The 13440-nt window shown below is 36.6% G+C and overlaps 2 pseudogenes; both read right to left on the bottom strand.

Moving 5' to 3' along the window:
• Nucleotides 1-2292: 2292 nt before the first annotated feature.
• On the bottom strand, nt 2293-3849 carry LOC133724570 (putative disease resistance protein RGA4; annotated as a pseudogene).
• Nucleotides 3850-4585: 736 nt separating this feature from the next.
• LOC133724568 (uncharacterized) lies at nt 4586-13194 on the bottom strand (annotated as a pseudogene).
• Between the last annotated feature and the right edge of the window lie 246 nt (nt 13195-13440).

Here is a 13440-nt window from a genome sequence, read left to right as displayed (position 1 = left end):
ACCATAGCTTTACCCATCATGGAAAATTCTACACAATGTTAACGTATGACATGCATACAATTGCCTTAAAAGTGGTAATTTGAGTCCTCAAAATAGTAATATTAGTCCTCAAAGTGGTAACATGAGTCCTTAAAGTAGTAAATTTTCTTAGTTACCACATGAGTCCTCAAAATAGTAATATTAGTCCTCAAAGTGGTAACATGAGTCCTTAAAGTGGTAAATTTTCTTAGTTTACCATATGAGTCCTCAAAATAGTAATATTAGTCCTCAAAGTGGTAACATGAGTCATTAAAGTGGTAAAAATAGTTGATGTATGAGAAATGTTAACATACCATAGCTTTACCCATCATGGAAAATTCTACACAATGTTAACGTATGACATGCATACAATTGCCTTAAAAGTGGTAATTTGAGTCCTCAAAATAGTAATATTAGTCCTCAAAGTGGTAACATGAGTCCTTAAAGTAGTAAATTTTCTTAGTTACCACATGAGTCCTCAAAATAGTAATATTAGTCCTCAAAGTGGTAACATGAGTCCTTAAAGTGGTAAATTTTCTTAGTTTACCATATGAGTCCTCAAAATAGTAATATTAGTCCTCAAAGTGGTAACATGAGTCATTAAAGTGGTAAAAATAGTTGATGTATGAGAAATGTTAACATACCATAGCTTTACCCATCATGGAAAATTCTACACAATGTTAACGTATGACATGCATACAATTGCCTTAAAAGTGGTAATTTGAGTCCTCAAAATAGTAATATTAGTCCTCAAAGTGGTAACATGAGTCCTTAAAGTAGTAAATTTTCTTAGTTACCACATGAGTCCTCAAAATAGTAATATTAGTCCTCAAAGTGGTAACATGAGTCCTTAAAGTGGTAAATTTTCTTAGTTTACCATATGAGTCCTCAAAATAGTAATATTAGTCCTCAAAGTGGTAACATGAGTCATTAAAGTGGTAAAAATAGTTGATGTATGAGAAATGTTAACATACCATAGCTTTACCCATCATGGAAAATTCTACACAATGTTAACGTATGACATGCATACAATTGCCTTAAAAGTGGTAATTTGAGTCCTCAAAATAGTAATATTAGTCCTCAAAGTGGTAACATGAGTCCTTAAAGTAGTAAATTTTCTTAGTTACCACATGAGTCCTCAAAATAGTAATATTAGTCCTCAAAGTGGTAACATGAGTCCTTAAAGTGGTAAATTTTCTTAGTTTACCATATGAGTCCTCAAAATAGTAATATTAGTCCTCAAAGTGGTAACATGAGTCATTAAAGTGGTAAAAATAGTTGATGTATGAGAAATGTTAACATACCATAGCTTTACCCATTAATCATAAGCCTGTAAGTATAATATACTGCATGGGATGATTTATATAAATAAATCATAAGCCTGTGAGTATATATTGAGTAAGAAGTTGTTTGTTTTTGAGTAGTCATTGTGAGATGTGAGTTGATTGATGCTTGAAGTGACGTTGTACACTTCAATTATTATGCAAAGAAAATACTTGAGTTGAATTTATGCTTGAGTTGATTTAGTTACTTTAAATCGTGCAATCCTTTCATTTACTCATACGAGCTTTGCAAAAAACTTACCGGGTTTGTATTGTTGCAATCCCGGTACACTATTCAAACGGTGTAGCGGGTAATCCTACAGGTCAGGAAAATCAGAAAGGTGATCGAGCTGCGTAGAGTAGCTGCATTTGTGTGAATCTGACTTTCTTTTGTGAGGTGTGTTATGCTCATTGAGCTACATTTATAATTTGGTGAGAGTGTGCTGTAATAAACAAATTTGAGATTTGGTTTATGTAATATCGAGCGATGTGAGGTGTGGTTGTTTTGAGAAAAAAATTCAGGTTGTATTTATGTGAGTTGTATTAATTCATGTTTCGGATTTGAATTTGTTATTCAAAATCCGGGGCGTGACACAAGGTTTGCAGATTGTATAAATCACATAAACTGTCGGGCAATTCCCTCAGTTCATGGTTTTGAGACAAGTCCAGATATCTCAAATGTATCAATCCACCAATCTCCTTTGGAACTTCTCGAATCGAGTTCTCACTCAAATTCAAAGTCCTAAGGCTTTTTGATTGCGAAATCAACTCTACGCCAATGCTAATAAGTTTCGATTCAAAAGCTGTGAGAGTGCGCAAACTCTTACAGTTGAGAAAAGAAACTGGAAATGGACCCTCTGGTGCAAACATTAAAGACAAATGACGGACCTCATCACCCGGTAACTCCATTCTCTCATTAGCACCCTTAACCACCATACTAAAGCATTCATCATTAATTGGTCAGGTATTGCACAAAGTCATGCACAATGTCGTGCATTTTACAACTTCTGATATTCCCCTTAGAATCTTCCTCAATTTCTTGAAAGAAAGACCGTGTTACTAAGTTCTCAAAACACATTTGACCTACTGTTGTTATTTCTTTGTTTCCTCCTTTGACTTCAAGATAATCTTGTGACATCCATAACTCAATCAATTGATCCTTGACAATCTTATGATCTTTAGGAAATGTAGTACAATACAAAAGGCAACGTTTGGACTGGGGATCTAAATCATGGTAACTTAGAAATAACGGTTGAAAAACTTCATGTTCAACCACTTCTAATTCCCATATCTTACTATTCAAAACATCTACCCATTGTTGCACTGTCTTCTTACACCGCATTAGACTACCCAAAGTCTTAGCAGCAAGAGGCAAGCCTTTGCACCTCTTTACAATTTCATTACCAATATCTTCAAACTTTTTAGACTCTTTTCTTTCACCATCAAAAAATGCAACGTGATAGAATAATGACCGACAAGTTTCTTCACCTAACTCCTTTATATAGATTGTGTGGTCACTAGTTGTTCCCATTGCACTAGCAACCTGAGCTATTCACGTCGTGACCAAAATTCTACTCCCTGAGGCACCACTGTGTAATGTTGCCAAGAAGGGCTCCCACTTTCTATGGTCTGAGTCCCAAACATCATCTAGGACAAGAAGGAACTTCTTCCCTCGAATAGAGTCAGATATATGTTGAACATAAGTTTCCAACTCATTTGACTCTGGGTATTTTACTTTAAGACCCTCAAGGATGGCTTTGGCAACCGTGATTTGTACAAATGGTTCTGAGACACAAACCCATATTCTTGTTTGAAAACAATTCTTGACCTTTTCATCATTATAGGCTAGTTGGGCAAGAGTTGTTTTGCCTATCCCCCCCCCCATACCTACAATAGATATGACAAGAGGCTTCTTCCTTTCTTCACTATTCTCACTCACTAACTGGCTTACTAGTATATTCCTTTCATAGTCTCTACCAAATGTCTCAGATTCATCGACAATTGAAAAACTTTTCAATCGTTCAGGTTGCTCAAATTTAGTTTCATTTTCAAGAAACTTATAAAATTTTCGCTGTTCATGAATCAAAGCTAACTTCTCATTCAACTCTTTTATCCTCACAGCAATGTCACGACGAAAAATTATCTGAGTGACTTGGCCATTACAAAGACAATGGAAGGGGATAGAGAAACATACCTTCTTCTTAGGTACAACAACATTTTCACCTTGCTTCTCAATTTGTTGTTTCAGGATTTCAGTTCTCCACTCGTCCACCACATCGTCTATCTCGTACGACACTTCTTTCAGACTATTGAGCCAGCGTCTCACGTTGGCCTCCTTCACTTGCCTCCTCTCTGCATCCTCGAGCACAGCTTGAATAGCTTCGAGATTGAGGGCAAGGCTTACTACTTCTTTTTTGACATTCACAACTAGTCTCACGTTTTGTTCCACCTGTTGGAAGATGATGGAACCCAACTGCTCTACAAGGAAGGATACAAGTGCTTCAGACATTTTGGTGTTTGGAAGTGGATTGACAGAGGAAAACGAAAAATAGGAAAGGAGAAAATGAACTAGTTCCAAGCAGGAAGGTTTTCTGGGACACGATTAGGAAATCAAGATGATGTGGTGGTGGTAATATAGCTACTAAACCAGCTTTATATAATGAGATTTGAAGAACTCTTGGTGGGCAATTTAAGCACCATTTTTTCGTACACAAGCGGTTAACCATTAACAAGCAAAGAATTTTTTAATGCTTGGGAGAATATAATTCTTTGTTTGTAAGATTTTTCTCCACTTTATTCCTTGCTTGTTAGCAACCAACTAGATATGAAGATTGCTAGATAAACTCCATGCAATTTCTTCTCAAGAACCCCACTTGGTCATCATGCTTTGCTTTTCTTTATAATATTTCTTTGCTTTACTACATCTAAGCTTCCCCCATGGGGTTTCAATTTCGATTTTGGTTCATTCTGTGCATGGTTAGAACTGAATATAAGATCCGAAGATTATAGGGGAGTGTTTCTCCTACCAATGCCAACTAGTATAACTTACCTAAATCAATAAATCGGAAAGGAAGAATTAGTTTGAATTGAATAAACTCGTACATGCTAAGCATTCAAATCAATTTTTTGTTTTCTTCCTGGTCTGTAATCTCTTTTGTTTAGCACGAGTTTCAAACCCCCGGAAGAGAATTCTTTGTCCCATCCAAGAAAAACCCCTACGGCCATACAGAAAATCAATTTGTTGATTGAGACTGCATCCAGCATCAGGTTTAACTTCAAGCGGTATATATCAAACCCGACAATATTAAAGAGGGGCAAATTTGGTTGTTCCAAAAGTCAACACAAATCATTTTATTTACAGAGCAAATAGTTTTCTGTTTTTAGGATAGTAGAGGCATACACATTACACACAATAAGCACGCTCGATCGGACATTGATCATGAGCAAAGTTTTTTTTTTCTTATCTCTAAGTTGGTGGTGGCAGGATTTTAAAATTCCCTCTCAGGGAACAGAATAGGAGCCAAAAGGGACCAGATGTAGAGACCTGCAGTTGCCCAACTAGTCATGACCCTCACCCAGACGGACGGCCACCCCACGTCAATCGACTTCCCGCTCTCCCCAACTGAGGTTAACCACCCTGTCAGAAGCATTGCCGAGTACATACTTGCAAGTGAGAAGATGATGTGGAAGAAGGCATATGAATACGACACAGACTTGGCTTTCTCATTTTCTTCATGTTCTTCTGGCTTATCCAATGGGAGCAGTGGTTTTCCAGCACCTTCACCATGCAATTGGTTTTCAACAAAAAATGAATTAATTCTTTGCACATAAAAAACTTAATATAGCCTTTTACTGTTAGTAAACAATCATCGAGGACACTTGTTCAAAAAATTAAAACCTCAGTTGTAAATCAGTTTTGATGCACACTTTCCTCCGAAAAGTAGAGCAACTTCATAAAAGCCAAGAGTTTTAAAGTTTCTGTCAAAGAATTACCTGCACGAGGTGAACTAGGCGGGGACAGAAGAGTAGTGGAAGATCCAGCACGCACAGCAGAATAAACCACAGATAGAACAGTGGTAAGCAGACCTAAGGTAAGCGTCCCAGTGGAAACAGCTTTAGAATATGCTTGTGAAGTCCATTGCACTCATAGTCCCTCGGCTCACTAGCAAGTGCACTGTAGCAGAGGTATGTACAGTACACATATAACTGACGCGGGTAAAATGCTGCCACTTACCTACATAACATAAAATAATGACTCAGAAATCCTGAAGGTTACATTAGCAATGAATTTGCACATCTCTATATACAGTAGCCAGTTATGCACTGAAACTATTTATCATGACATCAAAATCTGTGTGACCTGTTTACCGGAAAAATAAATTTAAAATTTCTATGCAACCAAAAGCTAAGCAACATAATACTCTTACAGAGTAGTGTTTTGGATTTATGATGGACTCATATGCTGAGATAAAATAAATGATTAAACCAACTCAATGTAAAACTGGTCCATTCATATTGCCTTTGGTTGTTTTTTTTTTTTCAATCTCTTTTTTCTTTTTTGGCCAGCAGTTAGTTTTATGTGATCTAAAGAGCATGACCCACTGTCTTTAAAAAGGAATGAGAATTAATTATATCATTTGGGATTTTAACTAATTAAAACTTAAAATGTGAATATTCTAACAAACCAAAACAAAGTCTCCTACGGATCACTCCCTCTATGTTAGCTTTCTTTCTACTCATTCTAGGGACTAAATTTATTGTTTCTGTGTGTCTACTAACAATGGTTTATCCTTATAAAACATAAAAAGGGCTTCTCTTAATTTAAGTGGGCTAGAAATTAGGAATCTATAATTCTATATTAGTGATTATGATTTACTAAAACAATATAGAAGGTTATAGACACAGTAATAGAAGCAACAATTTGTTGAATAATGACCATATCTATCAACCTTTCTGCAACTTATATTCTCCATCTACTTTCATTTATTTTCCCTCGCGGATAGTTGTATGCATGTATAGCAAAATTACGGTTTCTTTTCCTTTCTTTATAACTCCTTATCATTGGCTGCAATTAAATATGATTAAAAAACTTACAGTAGGATGCAGTGCCACTATAAGAAACACGAAGACGAATATCAGAGTCATGACAATAAAGAAGGTGTTCAGCCCACAGTCATGTCCAGATGGCGTGAACAAATGGAAAAGAAGTCCAGAGAAGATGAATGTCGCCAGATAACAAACTAGAGAAACAACAAAAAGAGCAACATACCTATATAAACGATGAAGATAGAATTAAAATCAGCAGATGAAAGTACAAATAAATATGAAAGTGTATATCCACGATACTTATGGAAATAATAAACTAACCAGAACTGCTCATCATATCCAACCCATTTGTCATTCCATCCATGAACAAAATCCAACAGAAGCACAACTTGTACGAGAAGAAAGAATCCTGAGCCAAACTTTGCAATTGTCTCTGAAAAAGTTACATATAATTGTCAATATTAGCCAAACAATTCAAATAGGCAATGTTCAAACAATAAATTTCATGTAAATCTAATTGCAGTCATTGCCATCATTCAAGAATTAGATGCATTGTAAAGACGCCCGTTGTCTGTTCAACATATAATATAGCTCTTATCTGTTCAACATGCATATAATATAGCTCATCTGATGAGAGGGAGAGGTCGGGAGCCTAATAGCCTAAAACTCCTACAGGAAATTGAACAAATCCCAGTGTGCATAAACCCTTTAACAATGCAATTCGATCATTATGTTTGCAAGAAGAAGATTAATAAAGGTATAATAAACAGTGCTTACCATAGAAACTAATAATCCCGTTTGGTATGAAAAACAATGAGAAGATCACCAAAAGGAACCAGCAAGTAAGTTTCATCATCCATCCACCATGGTGGATACTATCACGGGGATCCTTTTGACTCTTCACACCAATCATCACAACTGACATGCAGGATGGTGAAGAACAGAAAGTTTCCCAAGCTAACACGAAGCACAGCCTCGGTTTCAAACCACTCCCTGTCAGGTATCTGATGAAAATGATTAATCCCTGCATCAATAATAACCAACACCACCACATCAATTTTCACGTCCACACACATTAATTTCTTATGAAAATACAAGGACAGAATATGATTTTCTGGAAAACGGGGATTGCAGTGCAGTGATCAATCCTTACTGGGCAGCAGAAACCAAAATAACAAACAACACCAGATTTTGGTTACGCAGTGAAAACCTCAAGTATGAGATTAAAAACACTGCGGGGCTCTTACTCTTGAGAACCCAAAATAAAGATCATCATATTGAAAAGGATATGTTCTTTTACAAACTTTATATAGCACTAGCTCGGCTATAAGATTCACACAAAATCTAATACAAAGTTTGTCTTCCTTCTAGAACTCCTTTACTTGAACGATCTTCAAATCTTGTTCTTCTTTCTTCACAGTCACCCTACTGATCTTGAGAGAATTAATGCATATGAATGAATGATCAAGAACACTTAAACATGGACCAAGTGTCTTGACTCTTATGATAACACACACTTAAGCAAACAAGCAAGACTACTCAAATAATTCTTGCATCAATGGTCTCTCCCTCTATGAACGTCTCTTTTTTTCAAATGTCCCCTAGGGAGGCCGTCTCTCTTGCTCTATATATCAAAGACCAACCCAATCTTTTTAATACAAATAGATTCTACCCTAATTGACTTTTAATTAGGAAAGAAACTTTCAATACCAAATATTCACCAAGCAAGACTCCAACTAATTCTTGCGTGCATGGTCCTCTATATGGCTGCATATATTCTCCAATCTCTCAATAGATGCCGTGCAAAACCTAATAAAACATATTTCTAACCTAATTCCACTTCTACAAGGAAACCTTCTTTTGTGTTAAAGATAATTAACAAATAAGAACACCAAAACCTAAAATACTTAGGCAATCAATAACACAATTTTGTACACAAAAAAATATCTTTAAATAAATAAAAGATATTAATCCCATTAAACCTCAAGGATACTTTCCCGTTTTGTATGGGAATGCCAACACACCAAGTTGATCAAAACTTGTACCTACAATCTCCCCCTTTGGCATTCCTATACAAAACATAGATTAGGACAAACTCTCCCCCTCAACAAGTACAGGAGGAACATCACAACTCTTCATCCATTCATTCCTGAAACACTTATCACACACTGGTAAAATGCATAAGATAGAATAATGTTATCACAGTTATGATAGAATAATGTTATCACAGTTATGAATCTGCTTTCTCCCCCTTTTTGAATAGGAATGTCAAAGGTAACTTACGTAGCGGAAGCAATGCAGAAGGAGGATCACAAATAGATGGGGCACAGTAGACACTAGCCCAAGTCGAATCAATCAGAGGAAGATAGTCCAAGTATTAATACCCCCCCTAAGTGTAATCATGTTATGAAAGATGCAAGAATGAAATGCAAACACACAATGAGTGGGTTGTATCCAAATGCTAAGAACAGATTTAATTCGCATAGCTTTTCCAACAAGAGCAATACCACTTAACCATAAACAAGAGTGCAACAAAATAAGTTCACACGAGTGAATTGATTCCGACAATCACAAGGTAAGATAGAGTGTGGTCGAGTATTCTATACCTCTTGTTGTGAAGAGTGAACATATCTCAAGATGGGGTGTGTAATATTTGTGGAGACCTGAAAAGCAAAGCTCACATACGAAACACATCTAAGCACAAAAACGTTATTCCCCCTTATAACACCGTGTGGGCATGATTTTGAATTTTTTCTTTTTGCCTTTCACACAAAGTAACATTTTTGCTCAAGAAGACTACGACCCATGTAACGAGTATTATGCTAGCAGCTCCCAAGTCAGATGACTTTAGGGTACTAGATGTAACAAGAACATCCCAAAGAGCACATCTACTCGAGTCAATAGTTTCACAATCCACCGGGGTGACCAAACCATTCCCGTTTCTTCCCAATCCTCATATCGTTCGTCACGACCGAGGCCTGTTTACTTTGGGAATAGCCTGGCCATGCTCCATTAACCAACTACATATATTTTTTTTATTTATTTATTATTATTTATATCAAGGAGCAACGAACAAGAGTAATTTCGTACATGAGCAATGAGAACAAGCCAACCATCAATTAAGACTTACCACCACTTAGAGTATGTGTGCATGTGAGGTTTCAAGATTGTAGAGAATATGTTGTTCAAGCTCACAATTACAGAGTGACGTAAGTACAAGTTCAAAACGTGCTAGGCACCTTATTGCACACAGATTTAAAGAAAAGAGTATGGCCCTTGTCAATCTAAGTTCAAAATAATCTGTCAGACACTTGGGGATACAAACCACTATTTTTCAATTCTAAATTTCCAGAAACTGAAACTAACAATGCAGAGACATAAAGAAAATGCACCTATACTATCATGAAGACATACACCATGAATGCATGCAAAATGGATCAAATGAAGTGAGAGTATCAATACTTAGAGCATCCACCAACGGTGCTTCTAAGTGATTCAAATTGAGGTATGTCTAAAGGCCTAGTAAACAAATTAGACAATTTGTGATCAGTAGGAACAAAAGCACGCTCAAGCATATTATCAAGATTATCCATATGAGTAGAAAAACGATTATTTGAACCTTTTTTAATCCAGATTTGCTTCTGCTTCGTTTTTGGTTCCAGATTCACGGGGATTGAAGCCAGCTTTGCAATCCTGGCGATCAGATTCAGACCCTCTTTCAACTCAGCTTGCAGCGAGGCATGTGAGTTTATACCCATCGTTTTCCTCTGATTTTGAGTAACCCTGCGAAGCATATTGCACCTAGGACGTATGTGTCCTAATTTTCCACAATAATGACAAGTAGGAACAAAGTTTTTGGAGTTGTGAATATACCTGGGCTGACAAAGTTTGTCAGGACTTACCTGAGCAACCTTTTTATAGGTTTGAAGGTCCAATTTACGTTCTGGTCTTTTGGGCAATTTGGGACCAGAATCAATGTCTTCTGAAGCATGTGATTGACGCAGCGAATTTTCACCTTCCACACCTTTTACAAAGGTCAAAGGCTTGCACGACTCACCTTCAAACCCTAACCCTTCTTTGTTGCCGTGAGTTTTACCAAATCCTATCATCTTGGAGACCTTTTCAGATCCTATGGAGAATTTGTTGAAGCTTTCCTTGACTTTAAACAACTCATCCTGCAATTTCTCATTTTCAAAGGTTAGTGAAACATTCAAAGTGGATTGAGCCTTGACTTCAACCTGCAAAATTTTGATTTTGTTTATAAGCTCATCATGCTCCTTGTCCCAATTTTGAGATTTGACTTCACCTTGCAAAACTTTAATCTTATCATCAAGGTCAGTACGTTCTTCTTCCCATTCTTTTAAAGAAGTATCAAATTTTTGCTCAATTTTCATCTTTTCCACTCTTAAAGAATCAATTTCTTCTTCAAGTTTTTTATTTTTTCGAAGAACAATTTTGGAAGCATTATACAATTGCTTACACTTTTCATTTGTTTCTTCATCAAGAGTATCATCTTCCAAGTCAGAACCATCAGAAAAATCAATATTAAGAGAAGAAGTAAGAGCAAGATTTACCTCTTCATCCTCAGATTGAGAGCCTTCATCACTATCACTCCAAGTAGATTTTAGAGCCTTGTTTCCACGCAAATTATACCTTTTATTGCCACAATCGGCAGCAAGGTGACCAATTCCACCACACTCAAAGCATTTAGGTTTGTTAGGCAAAATTTTCGAAGAGTTTCCAAAGGATTTGTTTTTTAAAATTTTTTTAAACTCTTTTGTCAACAAAGCTAAATCCACAGAATCATCAACAATATAATCTTTCTTTTTAACAGAAGAGAAAGCAATATTTTTTACCTTTTTCTCGGGCTTGATCCTCATCTCAAAGGTTTTGAGATTACCTATCAGTTCGTCAAGAGAATAGGTGTCCAGGTCATGAGTCTCCTCTATGGCAATTTGCTTGGCTTGAAATTTTGAAGGAAGAGCCCTGAGAAATTTCTTGACTATTCGGTGCTCCTCAAATGGATCATCAAGGCTACGGCATTGGTTTGTCACATTGAGAAGTCGAGCGTGAAAATCATCAATTGATTCATCTTCCCCCATGGTCATGTTCTCAAATTCCAATACGAGTCTTTGAAGCTTCTGACCTCTAACCTTCTTGTTTCCCTCATAAGTAACCTGAAGTAGATCCCAAGCTTGTTTGGCTGTGTCACAGTGGCTAATTCTCATCCTCTCCTTCTTGGACAAAGCTGTGAATAGTGAATTCCTTGCCTTAAAGTCACAAGTTCTATCACGAACTTCCTCTTCTGTCCATTCCTTCCTAGGTTTGAGAACCCTTGCAGAGGACCCTTCTACTTTCTTTGATTCTTCTGCCTTGGTTGGGTGTTCCCATCCATTCTCAACTATATTCCACATGTTTTCATCTTGAGAGTAGAGAAAAGCCCCCATCATAATCTTCCATTGTGAATAGTCTTCACCATCAAACAAAGGCGGGCAATTTATAGAACTAGAGGCTCTGTTATATTCACGTTCCATCCTTGACCACGGATCAACTAAAAAAGCTTTAGAACCTGCTCTGATGCCAAGTGAAAATACAAGGACAGAATATGATTTTCTGGAAAACGGGGATTGCAGTGCAGTGATCAATCCTTACTGGGCAGCAGAAACCAAAATAACAAACAACACCAGATTTTGGTTACGCAGTGAAAACCTCAAGTATGAGATTAAAAACACTGCGGGGCTCTTACTCTTGAGAACCCAAAATAAAGATCATCATATTGAAAAGGATATGTTCTTTTACAAACTTTATATAGCACTAGCTCGGCTATAAGATTCACACAAAATCTAATACAAAGTTTGTCTTCCTTCTAGAACTCCTTTACTTGAACGATCTTCAAATCTTGTTCTTCTTTCTTCACAGTCACCCTACTGATCTTGAGAGAATTAATGCATATGAATGAATGATCAAGAACACTTAAACATGGACCAAGTGTCTTGACTCTTATGATAACACACACTTAAGCAAACAAGCAAGACTACTCAAATAATTCTTGCATCAATGGTCTCTCCCTCTATGAACGTCTCTTTTTTTCAAATGTCCCCTAGGGAGGCCGTCTCTCTTGCTCTATATATCAAAGACCAACCCAATCTTTTTAATACAAATAGATTCTACCCTAATTGACTTTTAATTAGGAAAGAAACTTTCAATACCAAATATTCACCAAGCAAGACTCCAACTAATTCTTGCGTGCATGGTCCTCTATATGGCTGCATATATTCTCCAATCTCTCAATAGATGCCGTGCAAAACCTAATAAAACATATTTCTAACCTAATTCCACTTCTACAAGGAAACCTTCTTTTGTGTTAAAGATAATTAACAAATAAGAACACCAAAACCTAAAATACTTAGGCAATCAATAACACAATTTTGTACACAAAAAAATATCTTTAAATAAATAAAAGATATTAATCCCATTAAACCTCAAGGATACTTTCCCGTTTTGTATGGGAATGCCAACACACCAAGTTGATCAAAACTTGTACCTACATCTTATAAACACAATATCTCCCGATCGAGTTGCTTACAAGGTATCTTTTCCAGTAAAGGCAATGAGAGAAAACGCAAAGAGGAAACAGTATGCAATCCTCGCAGAGCGGCGGCTGATACTAGAAACCGCCGACTGGCACAAATTGCAAGCACAGCCGGCACAACACGACGCAAGGCACGAAGCTGCCCACATCTTCTTCTTCTTTTTCTTCCTTCACACTTCACCCACCGATTCAAAATCCCTAATTATCAAACTGATCACCAATCAAAAAATTTAGCATATTAAGCAAAAAGAAAAGAAAAAATTAAAATCAGAAACCTCATCATTGATATATCCTCGGCTCAAGAATTGAACAAAAGACGAAGAATCTATCCATATAGCAAGAAATTGGGTTTACAAATAAAGCAACTGGTGCAGAACCCTATAATTCAAGAAAATCCGATAATTCAATTGATCGAATACAGATTAAAGGCTTTGAGAATTTGATCACGAAATTGTAAATTGT

Source organism: Rosa rugosa, chromosome 1 (assembly GCF_958449725.1).
Source record: "Rosa rugosa chromosome 1, drRosRugo1.1, whole genome shotgun sequence".
NCBI classification, from domain to species: domain Eukaryota; kingdom Viridiplantae; phylum Streptophyta; class Magnoliopsida; order Rosales; family Rosaceae; genus Rosa; species Rosa rugosa.
The sequence above is the reverse complement of the archived record's forward strand: the minus strand, read 5'-3'. Positions and strand labels throughout refer to the sequence as shown.